Source organism: Patella vulgata, chromosome 5 (genome assembly GCF_932274485.2).
Source record: "Patella vulgata chromosome 5, xgPatVulg1.2, whole genome shotgun sequence".
Classification (NCBI taxonomy): domain Eukaryota; kingdom Metazoa; phylum Mollusca; class Gastropoda; family Patellidae; genus Patella; species Patella vulgata.
Window position 1 is genome coordinate 15,773,009 of NC_065883.2, and position 13,369 is coordinate 15,786,377.

A 13,369-nucleotide genomic window follows, 5' to 3' on the forward strand; every position below is an offset into this window, starting at 1 on the left:
CTTCTTTCTAAACGCGGGCAAGTTTCCCTTATAAGTAAACCGGTGCCGCATCGCAAATGTATAGGTGTAGGTGCATATCACCTACTGTCATACAGCCGAGGCTAGATGTAGGGTTCTGGAATCTGCCGAGGTTTGTCGAGTGGGATCAACTATTGACAGTGTAGCTTAAATTCCCAGCAACACATAACAACGCACGAACAAAGCACATACAAACTGTTAAAGTGCTTGAAAAGGCGCTTTAAATCGACTTTAAACCAACAACAATAAATCTAATATAACGATGAATAGTAATTACTTACATAGGGGTTTACTCAAGGTAAATCACCTAGTAAATACCAACAGCTACGTGGAACTGCAACAGAACACCATTAGTATCAAGCATATCGAATCTGACTACTCTTTCGAGAACACCCAATGCGATAGTTCTTTACAGATAACAAACTTTTGTAAAACTAATGTATTGATATTTGCAGATAGTTTCTATCATATTTCAAGGATGTCAATTTCATATATCTTCCTCTTTTCAAAATGCACGATATGACTTTCCTGGTCATACTTTAATATTGGTACACAGGGCCGTAACTAGCCAGAGCAACGAGGGAGGGGGGGGGGGTGTTCAATGGGTGGTGTAAAATTGACGGACAATGTATATCTATGGCCGACAATTTTTCACAGGGGTGCGGGGGGCGAAACTTTTTGCAGGGGCTACTCCCCCTTGCGCCCCGCCCCGCTAGTGTACGGGCCTGTTGGTACATCATTGTATACTGCATACAAATCCCTGACAGCTAATTTCTTTTTATCTTGGTTAAATTTATGACCACATCTGTGTTTATAACAGCAGACAGTGGTACACATGTATGTCAAGTCACTCTAACCTTACTACAGTAATAAACTATATACATTAAAATATTAGATTGTGCATATATATCATCATACATACTGCCGGCTAATAGATTATGCAAGATAAGTGTCTACCAAAAGGACTACGAGTCGAGAGTTGACTACAATCAACCTTTAGTGAAATTAATACACCTTACTTATTGCCGACACATTTTCTCTCCATAGTATGATAACAGTATTCTAATGTTATTTGCAAACTTATAAGTGTTTCGGCCTCCTTTTTTACATTCATATACGTATTATAGTATTACAGATTTCTGCCCCGTGTACGATACGCGCCAATAGTATATGGCAAGACGGTTCGGGTAGGTTATTATATCAGAAAAGGTATAAGATCGTGGCAAATGGCATTGTAATACAACAATACAATAAAGCTGTCTGAATTTCACAATAACGGGGAGATGGCACCATACGTTTATCTGACCCCATGCACGACAGCCCGTATTAAATGAAGCAGCAATAATGGTAATACACAGAGCAATGATTTGCATTTCCCGTATACATATTCCAGTGTTTATAAGTCGGCTAATCACACATTTTATAACAACATTTCCAACTTATGCTTCAGTCTAGCAAATCAAATTCAAATTTTACCTCAAGACTCTTCTGTAAACCATTGAAAACATCCCCAGTATTTATGTAATATATAAAATGTTTACATTTACAGCCCTTTATAAATGCGCCACGACTCTTGTATTTTAATAAAACCCAGCGTGGTGCATAGAATTAACTACAATATACACTTATTACATACATGTATTGTCATTATATTATTCAATTAGTGCGTGACATTAGTCTATAAATTTGTATAACGTATATGGTATAAAGTACATCGTTTTCAAGCCTTGCTCAGTTTGGTTAAGCATGTAGCTCACTGCGGTCGCAACATAATGTCGGGCCGCAGTATCCCATTTCTTACATACTAGAAGATGTGATATATAATATGTTCTGTTAAGATTACACCTAAACTACCAGATATGCAGTCAAATTTTAACGTTACATCAAGTTAAAACATAAATGAAGCTTAAAGCAATGGCCATTATATTATATTGGTTTTGATAGATTAGATGCGTAGTTAATCAAACAACTAAGAATTGGTAAATAATTAATGGTTTAAAAGGAGCGTTTAGTGCTTTAGTGTTTGTAGGTACCAAATAAATATAGTCCAATACACTTATTCCCGTTAGAATTAATTATATAAAAATACAATTGTACGTTGCTACCTATTGTTACATCTATAATAAATATGTTTTTATTTAAAATAGAAAGGGTTAAGTTTGGTTGGTAATTATTTTATTGATGTATATACATGTAATTATATTGGTACTGATTGATAACTAATGACCAAAACAAATAACCAGCTGCTTATCGCTTAGCTGAGCTCTTAATACAATATAACACCTTATTTAATTTAGTGTTACACTACTAGGTGACGGGAGATAATTGGGTGTTAATTAGTCTGACACTGACTTAAAAAACAATATCAGAATGATTCAAGTAGGAATGAAAAGAAAAGAAATCGGTTTTACTGCAATATCGGATGATACGCCTCCGCTATTCTTTAAAGTTGGTAGAATATGAATACCACTTGCCGGAATGAAGAGAACACCAAACCTCTACAAGAACAGTTATAATATAATATAATATAGGAACTTTAATTGTATTTTGTATTATATTACCGTTTGTATATATCATCTCATATTGACTTTGTATATAACAATTGTAAATAAATAAATAATTCTACTGTAAAAAAAAAAAAAAAAAAAAAATGGAGAAGATGAGGTTTATGTGTGGCGTGTGGGTCAAGTGTCCATTTTTAATGTATTTCTACCGACTAAAATATTTATAAAAACTATCTCTAGATTATCCATTATGTATACTATATAATTATGTATATAACAGTGTATAAAATATGTGTTAAAATAAACGTAATTTAACGATAAAAAAAAAAAAAAAAAAAATATAATGCTGCAAATCATGAAACAGATTCTTATATATAGTTAATTTTAAGTTAGCCAAATGAAATTTTATAACTATGGACTAACGATCGCACTGATTTCCTATGTTATTTTTTTTTTTTTGTTCACCTTAGATAATTTACTAAATATATTTTAATTGTTAAAAGGGTCAAGTGATGGCTTACCTACATCCCTCCGTTCTCAAGACAATCGCAACACTTTAGATATCATATATCCCCAAACTGTCCACATAAGCCACATATTTTACACTAATCTAATTTAAACAAAGTTAACAAGAAAACGGAATTAACCAGTAATGTTCCTACATTGATCTAATCGCCCAGTCGGAAAAAAACGGACGATGTACTTGGACAAAGTATTAAAGAAAGAATGTTTAAGGAAGGTTTGGCAGTTCAAAATATTTATCTAACGAATGTCCAGACCCTTGCCAAAAGACAAACTCGACAAACTACCAGCCGGGTTCACGCCTCCTATTTCAGCGTAAAAAAAATTGTTTGGAAAGAATGAAACAGTTGGTAGGGTTGTAAAAAAATGTCATTTATGTTGGTACACAAAAGTTGGGAACTATAAGGTATTAGCATGGAAACTTTAAGTACCGTGTGTTAGTCTTAACGTCTTTGCTATGTCAAGTTCTAACGACTACGGCTGATACCTCTAACTGCATTAGTTGACTTTGTTCTATGAGAAGCGAATGTAGCTTAGAAACGACATGCAAAGCTCGAAATAAATATGACAATAATTACAGTAATCGACAATACTTGAAATGAAATTGGGGTTAGGGTTCCGGGGAGCCACGGTGACTCGACCCCTGCATTGGCCGAGAAAGTTCATAGGGATCTCACGACGTGGTTTCCACTTGTCAGTGGTGCAGGACGGAGGGCCTGACAAGGACAGCTGTCTAGTCCTTCAGATGGCAAGAAAAACCGAGGTACCGTGTACACATTGGTGTGCACGTAAAAGATCCCTTGGCAGTTGGAATGCGATATAAGAGTAGGTAATAGTGCCGCTTTCCGGGTAAAATTTCCCTCATAGTACCTTGCATGGCGCATGCCCGTCTTCATTAGCCCATTCGGAGCAGAACAATAGGATGTTAAACCACATTTAATTTCATTTTTCATTTCGGTTTAGCATCCCACCTTTCTGCACCTACTGGGCTAATGAAGACAGTCAACAGTCATATGCCGTGCTCTTATTTCCAATTCCCACTGTCTAGGTTTCTTTTAAGTACGGTACATTGGGGTGTTTTTTTTGTTCCGTTTAATATTTCGAAGGAAATATTTGATCATATAAATTCAACCCAATTTAGCACTTTACATTGAGGTAAATCAAAGAAGTTTAGTTCATTTGAGTATTAAAGAACACCGGATGACGCTAAAACACAATATAAGAGATGTAAGCAACAAAGATATTCATACATTTAAAAAGATGAAATTTGTCAAGTTTTAGTAACACATGGCAAAAACTATTAATTGCATATAAGAAGCGTATTATAGGTTAAATTCATTGCACAAGCCTTCTTGTAACCTGAGATAAGAGTAGTTCTATAGTTTTACCTGGCAAATTCCGACGTGAAACACGTCGGGGTTCAATAAAAAAAAAAATTGACAAAATTTTTCATCAAAACAACGATTGATTATTGTTATTTATAAAATTTCTGCCACGTCCAACTACAATTAAGCATAGACTCCTATCTGAAACAGGTACAAATCATTATATTTTAAATCGAGGCGTTCTACGCCGTTACTAGAAACGCCATTTTAAAACGCCAGTTCCCCACAACTCTGCAATGAAAACGCTACACACTCTTCGAGAATTTCTTTCTCAAATTTTAATAATAAGTAAACCGGGAGTAACATGACAATTGTATGGATCGTATGATATCACTTACAATCAAAAAGCCGAGGTTAGATGTAGGTTACCAGAGTCCGTCAAGGTTTTCCGAAAGTAAAGAGGCGTGTACAAGGAACATCAATGGCGGTCTCAAGTCGGATAAAACGACGTTTCATTCATTTAAACGCGAATATATAGGTGTGTCATAACAGTATAAAATTATTTTATTTTTAATAAAAAAGAAGGATTTGCCAGGTGAAACTGAAGGCACCCTATCGTAGTTAAAAACAAACACATCAGCATATCTCAATGATTTTATCTACGTTCCCGTAGCTACCCGCCCTCTCCGCCACCGCCACCTTAAGGTAATGAACACACCAACAGTGGGCATCATATATGACAAATATATCGTAACCCATTCGTGCCGATAACTACAAGAGTATGTCAGGCATGCTTCTAGGTTTATGACAAAAACTTTTATAAAACTGTTCTTTTTCTATTAAAGGACTCTTCGCACACAACTGAATTTAAGTTACTCATATTATACTTCACTTATGTGCATTTACCTTATTCATATTACGATGCATCTAACTGATGGATTTTACAAAAATATATGAACAAGGATAATGCTTTAAGCACTCAAAATCCACATACATGAAAATTTTTTATAGACTTCAATACAGGATCATCATAAAGATTAACAGACATCGTGGTGCTCAAATAAAATTTAACTAAACCCAAAAGAGAAAGCAAATATTATAATTCCTCATTTAAAAGATTTCCAACCTTAGTATTTGAATATGAGTGTTTACATATCACTATTTGCTGTTGAATATTCGTTATATGTGTTCATGCGCGCCTTGCACTTATCCTTTATAATGTCGACTATAAACATTCAAATTCCGAATATGCACAAGGAAAGTTTTTAGATAATGATTTAACATAATAAATCAATATAAGTATGATTTTGAAATTATAAACGAGCGACAAGGTTGTCATGTTCTAGAAAAACGAACAATGGTTGACATTGTCTATACGAATAATTTCCAGGTTCCAAAAGACTGGGAACGTTCTAGAAGAATGTCATTCTCCTTCTATAAGAATGATTTTCCTCTTCTATAAGACTGTCTCCTTCTATAAGAATATTTGTCCCTTCTAAAAGTATGATTATCCCCTTCTAGAACAATGATTTCCCCTTCTATAAGAATGTCTCCTTCTAGAAGAATGATTTTTCCTTTCTAGAAGAATGTCTTCCTCCTTCTAGAAGAATGTCTTTCTCCTTCTAGAACAATGATTTTCCCATCTGGAAGAATGACTTTTCCTTTCTAGAACAATGATTTTTTCTCTTCTGGAAGAATGTCTTTCTTCTTCTAGAAGAATGATTTTTCCCTTCTAGAACAATGATTTTCCCCTTCAGGAAGAATGACGTTTCCTTTCTAGAAGAATGATTTTTCCCTTCTGGAAGAAAGTCTTTCTCCTTCTAGAAGAAGGATCTTTCCCTTCATGATGTTTCCGTTCTAAAAGATCTTGTAGCTTTATTCTAGAGGATGGTTGTCTCTTTCCAAATGGGAGAAGAATGGTGGTAACTTTAACGATCGAGGAGAATGATTGCTGTATGATCTTCAGGAGAATGATTGCTGTATGATCTAGCAGAATGGCGAATCGCTGTTACTTTCTAGGGGTGTGATTATTTTATACGTTTTTAGGAGAAATGGTGTCACGTATTAGCAAAATAGAGAATATACGTCAAGTATAATACCAGAAAGGTAATGTTTTTGGAGAATAAAGCATAAAATGAAATGGGGTTTAACCTCCCACTGTTCTGCTCCGAACTGGGCTAATGAAGACGGGTATACGCCAAACAGTGTGCTATGAGGTAAATTTTGCCCGGGTAGTGGCACTACGGCCTACTCTTAAATCGAATTCCAACTGTCAAGGGATCTTTTACGTGCACGCCAATGTGTACAGGTGAACTCGGTTTTTCGTCCCATCCGAACGACTAGACAGCTGTCCTTATCAGGCCCTCTGTCCTGCATCACTGACAAGTGGAGGAGAATGAAGCAACCAATACATTGTAGTATTCACGTTGACTGCCATTTGAGATTTATTGATCTTTATTTGTTTGGTGTTTTTAAAATGAATAAGGAAAATACTTTGTTAGTTTATAAATGTGGTTCGACATCTATTATAATACGGTGTTATGGCCTTAGTTTATAAACATATAATAATAGCTGACTGTGTAGAAAAACAAATCTTGTGACTTTTGTGGCCTTTTTGATTTATGTATTTAGTAATTTTAGCTGTGAGTATTTGTAAATTCAATACGAGATGATTTGTCATATTTGGTTGTAGAGTTGTTATTTATCATATTATGTACATTAAAGCACAGTGTTTACGTATCCTATATGTACATTGTCAACACACGGTACTCCTATTACCCCATAATTACCTTCAATAAACAGCCCTTGAACAAAGACTGAAGGATCATATATATACGATAGACCAGGACATGCCACAAAGATAGGGGATGGGATGGGGTTGTGTGTATGTGTGTGTAGGGGGGGGGGGCTATGGTGGTATTGTGGTTCTATAAATCTCGAAATATTAATGTGGACGAATTTACTAATTGGCTGCACAGACATATATACAGATATTTATATCAATACAGTTTATCTTAGGGACGTTTTCAGCTGCAGAACGTCATGGTGTTAAAATCACTTTAAAGAAAGACATTAGCATGTGTAAACCGGTATCCGAAAAAAGAAGAAAGCGATAAACATGTTGCCGTATATTAATAAAAGACAAGTCATCGAATGAATCATAATACCTTTCTTTGTCCTCATCTATCAGGAGCCCACGCACACACACGACAGCCTGCACACACACGCACAAAGTCAAAGTACAAAGAAATGAAAAAGACTGCTAACATTATTACTCAATATATGACCAATGCAAACCTGACTTGACAACAACATACGTAGGCCCTCGAGAAACTGATCAATATCTTATAAAGTCACAATGGGTCGAAATGAACTTTTCTAAGTTACATTACCAAACTATAACCGAACTAGGACTTTTTCTATTGAATTTTCAAATTTTAACTAAAATAGATACCTTCTATAATTTGAATATCTATGCTGTTAATGGTACAAATCAGAATATTGAACTAGAGAGTGTGTTGGTGCATTTTATTACATAACCAATACTAAGAAGTATAATAATACCTTAGTAATTTATACATTTATAATGGCACAAACACGTTTGATAATAGTGAATTTATGCGTTAAGCTTCTTACACGTATGTCATAGTTCCCCTCTCGCTAATAAGAAATATGTGTATAATAATATATCTTTTGTTGCGTACATTATCAATGCTAATTATAAACAGCTTGAAGAAAATCGGGGATAAAATACCACCTTGTCTTATCCCGTGTAATGCGATATCGAGCTTATTTCAAGGATTTAATAGGTCGAAATTAGAAACAAAGGATAGCTAATTGATACCAGGAAATACAAATTATTTGTTCTTCGTTATTAGCAGAGATTTGCGAACCTTTAAAATTACATCGCCAGGAAGCAGTATCAGCTGATAAGGATTATACCCGGGACCTTGCCAGACTGGGTCGCTTTATTTTTACATAATCCTGCGATTTCGGTTATGGCTTGAAATTAGAAACAAAGGATAGCTAATTGATACCATTAACTTATTTATTCTTTGTTGATGTTGACGGGTACTTGCTGAGATTTGCTAAGCTTTCAATTCGCCAGGAAGCTGTATGAGCTGATAAGGATTAAACTCGGGACTTTAATATTACATAATCCTGCGATTTGGAATGAAATAAGACGGATGTTAATAGAAATAAATCAAGCATTGTACACTTTTTAAATTCTACATTGTTTCAAAAACTTACTAACCCAAGAAGACAGAATGAATACCAACGTTTAAATGATTTATTTATAGCTATATGAATCCGTTTTGGGCTTATTACTTCTAAATGATGTTAATACCCCTGGTTCTTGAGCGTAAGAGTGTTTCTCTACTTTAGGAAAACTCGACATTTAATTGTTATCGGTATTAAGTTGACACTAATGGGAAATAAATGACGATATAGCTGAATGGAAGACGTGAGAATTAATTTAACACGTGTAGACACTTGTAATATAAGTAAACTGACCTACATGCACTACAGTAAGTAATTAATTAGGTTACAAAACTTAAAAGTCAGAGAGAACAAAATGGATTTCCGTATCCGTAGGGTCAAAAAGTGTCGACTCATTAATTAACAAGTGTATCCTTACATTTAATTAAAACCAAAAAAGAAAATCAAACACAACTGGTTGCCAGAGGCTCTTCTTACTTGTACATCGATCAAAAAGATTTAATATTTGGTGATGATAAACCACACGTAAACTTTATAGCGCACCAAATGACATGCACACGTATATATACATTAGCAATTGTATATGCAAATGTAATTCTATACACGTTATCGTATATTTAAAAACTGACATACATTGGCCTATGTTGTTGTACACCGTGTTTCTTGAACACAGCACGACATGGTTATAAACTATAGTATACGACATTTTATAAATAGAAGTGATCTGATAGTAGTATACAAAAGATCTACTTAAATACATGTCAATGTATTGCTTTACTTCACTTTATAATACTCTCCGTAAATCTATTAATGATTGAATACCATTGTCTAGTCAAAGATATCGGGTTATTTTTAGACAGTTCTTATGGAAATAAAAATTGTTTAGAGAAGCCTATCTGCATGTTTATGTATCTTATGAAATCTTTATCTGTAATTAGTTCTAATTAAATATTCAACATGGGAAGGTATACACGTATATAACTACTAATGATTATTTTGAGTCAAGCAACCAGCAAAAGTGATCTATTTATCATGAATACAAGTAGTTACCTAGTAGTAGCGAACTGCTAAAGTATATATTTATATTATTATATATACGCTCCTTGTATTGAATAGGGGAAATTAAGTGTGTAAAATTTAATATACTTATTATATAGAGGTATATATGAAACGACCTACATAGACACGGTAGATATATATATATATATATGACTTTATTGTAAATGACCTTTACATGTCTCTTGATATTTCTCGATATAAACCCAAAAGGTTTAAACGGTTGACCAGACCTCTCTTAGTAACATGTATTTAATTAATGTTTGCTGGTTTGTATAAAAGGAAATTGGGGTATGCCCCCACCCCCACCCCAAGCAGTCCATTCGATTCCCCTATCTCTTCTACTGCCATGGTGTAATTTATTTTCCGGGTACTTGACACATTTTGTCTGCACACAAAATACTAAAAACATTCACAATCATATGGTTTCATTTTATGTTCCATATATAGAGCATAAAACCTGTGAACGCAACCCCACCATACTCTCCTAGCGCAAAGGATCTAAGCAATTGTTGATAAAAGCACGTTATGTTATCGTAACGCACAGCTCCCTACCCAATGTATTGATAATACCACGTCATGTTACAGTAAAGCACATGTCTCCATCCAAAGTACTGACAAAACCATGTCATGTTATCCTAACGCACAAGTCTCTATCCAATGTACTAAAAGAGCACAATATGATACACTAAAGCACAAGTCTACCAAATGCGTGGATAGAACCACGTCATGCTATCATAACGCACGTGTCTCTATCCAATGTACTGATAAAAACCACGTCATGTTATCCTAACGCATAAGTCTCTCAGGGTTCCCGCGGCTTCGTCAAACATTTTTTCAAAGATATTCAAGGATAAATATACGTCAAATTCAAGGATTTTCAAGGACATTTTTTTAGCCTAAAGTTACACTTTTTCATCTTAAAAATAACCCAAACATTACCAACTATCGTTATAATCTCATATTTAAAAGGAATTAAAGACATTTGAAACAAAATTAAGGATCTCAACTGAAATTCAAGGATATTTTCCTATTTCCGCGAAATTCAAGGATATTCAAGACCTTGAAAATGAAATTTTAAATTTAAGGATATTCAAGGGTTTTCAAGGACCGCAGGAACCCTGTCTCTACTCAATGTACTAATAAAACCACACCACGGTACACTAACGCACAAGTCTATCCAATGCGCTGATATAACCACGTCATATTATCCTAACGCACATGTCTCTACCTAACGTAATGATAGAACCACGTCGTGTTATCCTAACGCACAAGTCTGTACCAAATGTACTGATAAAACCACGCCACGTTATCCTAACGCACAAGTCTCAACCCAATGTATTGATAACCCTGTGCATGTCTCTTCAAAGTGTATTGGTAAACCTACGTTACCGTAACCTACAACCCCTTACCAAACTCACCGCTTATGCTAGGTTCGCACTATCAAGATTCGCGCTACAATTGAAATCGTGGTTTTAATCGTTGAGTAATAACGGTGATCCTATCAGGACTTATACTACATTGTGGTCAGTCGTAACAATCGTGTTGATCGTATCGAAACGTATCTGCACGTACCAAATCCTGGACTCAATAGGGAAATCATGACGTAACGCATTGCACGACAGTGGGAACCTAGCATTAGCAATTGCGTATTGATAAAAGCACTTTATATTATTAAACATTACGAGCCCTGTGAATTACACCCACGTCTTGTATTGATTATGATTATTCAACAGTTGACCCAGGGTGTTGCATACAAAGTATATAGCGTCATTGTTATAAATGTTTATTTCGAATATAATAATCGATAACTAGTCTTAATCCAATAACGTGATTGACTTATGTTTATTATACATTTATTTACACAATTACTTTTGACTTGGTTTAGTAATTCTAACAAATATGGAAGTTGAATGGCAAAGAAACGCATGTCTGCTCTCTCATTCATAACTTCAGAAAATATCAAATTAGTTTCGCCGTAGAAAAAAATAATTAGTCAATAAAACTTTGTCTTAACTAACGATGGTAAAATGTTGGCGCCCCATCTCTTCCATAGTGGCTGAAATTCAGGGAAGCAGTACAGAAAAGCATTAAGTACTCCAAGATTCAGAGGTTATATTAAAAGAGCGATTATTGTATAAACAGACAATCAAAACTCAATTAAAACTACCATATAGAAACATCCTAACCAAAGAGTTTATATGGACGCCAAAAAGATGTTCACACCCAGTCCTTGCTCAAACACTGCCAATCTATTAATGTAAATAGCTAGCCAATGTACAGTTAATCATACATCCATCATGCAACATTCAAAGAGTCATCGCATTGTCTCATGTAAAATAATCAATTCCGTTTCAAAGACGATATTTTGTCCTATCAATAAACCGAATGTGTGTGTGTGGGTAACTTATTAGTATTACAGTGTGACAAATAGGTATAAAATATAAATATTGATAAATACAATATATACTTAAATTATGTTATAAATGTCCATTTCAGCAGGGTCGAATTAAGCTTGCAAATATCACGAGAGGCCCTTGCATCAACAGTGAAAGGGAGGACATACTTTAAGTCACACTCACACAAATGCAATCTGTATGTGAAAATGGTGGGTAGATTGATTGTTTTGGCACTGACATATACAATATAATAAATAAAATTATAAATTGCATGCTTTATATAAAAACATTTTAGAAATAATTTCGCGGCCCGTGAAAGGGCCCAGTCGGTCCTCGTCCCCTTAATCCGGCCCTGCGTTTCAGCGAATTCGAATCTAATAAAGCCATCAAATAATGGGGAATAATTGTTTGTAAACGATCAATATGACCAGGAAATAACACATAAATTCCATTTTATGATTACAATGTTCTAGAAATTCAGATCAATAAACAAAAACAATAAAACATTAAACATTCATTTCCTTCGTCCGTCACGTCACATCGTAAATTCTAACATGGGTTGAACTGATCTTCAAAAGTAACTTCCTATATCCCTGATTTTATAATAGAAACAAGTATCACATCCTTTGAAGCAAACATAACGTTCCCGGATCCTTGGTGGAACACATAATACAAGCAGAATACACGGAATGGTGTTGTTATTACCTTACAATAAACATAAATGCAAACGAAATTTCGGCAAAATAAATACATGTAAATTTCGAATCATATATTGTTTCATTTATTTCAAATAACAGTGGCATCATAAATTAGAAAACAAAACATTTCCGACTTCCACAACGTTATTAGCTATTGCTTTGTTGTCGCTTTGTGATGCATTATAAATACCGTTAAAATATCTGTTTTGTTTCTTATCAATTTAATTTAATTTGTGTAAAATAATGAAATAAATAAACCTACCTTATATATTTATATCCATACAACAATGCCTGATGGTGTTGATATATAAATGTATATATTACTACCGGTGGATGTAGTTTATTCTACATTAGCCTACATGTTCTCTCTCCGTTCTTATTGTCACGGTGTATTTAATCCCTACTGAGCGAGGCTAATATTGTACAATCAAATAAATCAAGGCTTTAACGATAGACTTTATCAACCAGACCCATTATCCTAGGGCCACTAATAATTACTAGATCTTGATAATCGGGTCTGAATCTATTGACAGTCCCGCAACAAAGACAGAAGCCAACCGTAAAAGGACGGGTGCATTATTTAGTTGCCGGGATGCAGGAACTTTTTGCCACTTGAGAAGTAAATA

General features: G+C 34.6%; 1 long non-coding RNA gene across 1 annotated transcript in view; it reads right to left on the bottom strand.

Annotated features, from left to right (window-relative positions):
* LOC126821010 (uncharacterized) overlaps positions 1-13,268 on the bottom strand; it is a 28,493-nt gene extending 15,225 nt beyond the window's left edge. The window contains exon 1 of the long non-coding RNA XR_007680222.1: positions 13,006-13,268. This is a non-coding gene — a long non-coding RNA (uncharacterized LOC126821010). The remainder of the gene's footprint in view (positions 1-13,005) is intronic.
* Positions 13,269-13,369: the final 101 nt, after the last annotated feature.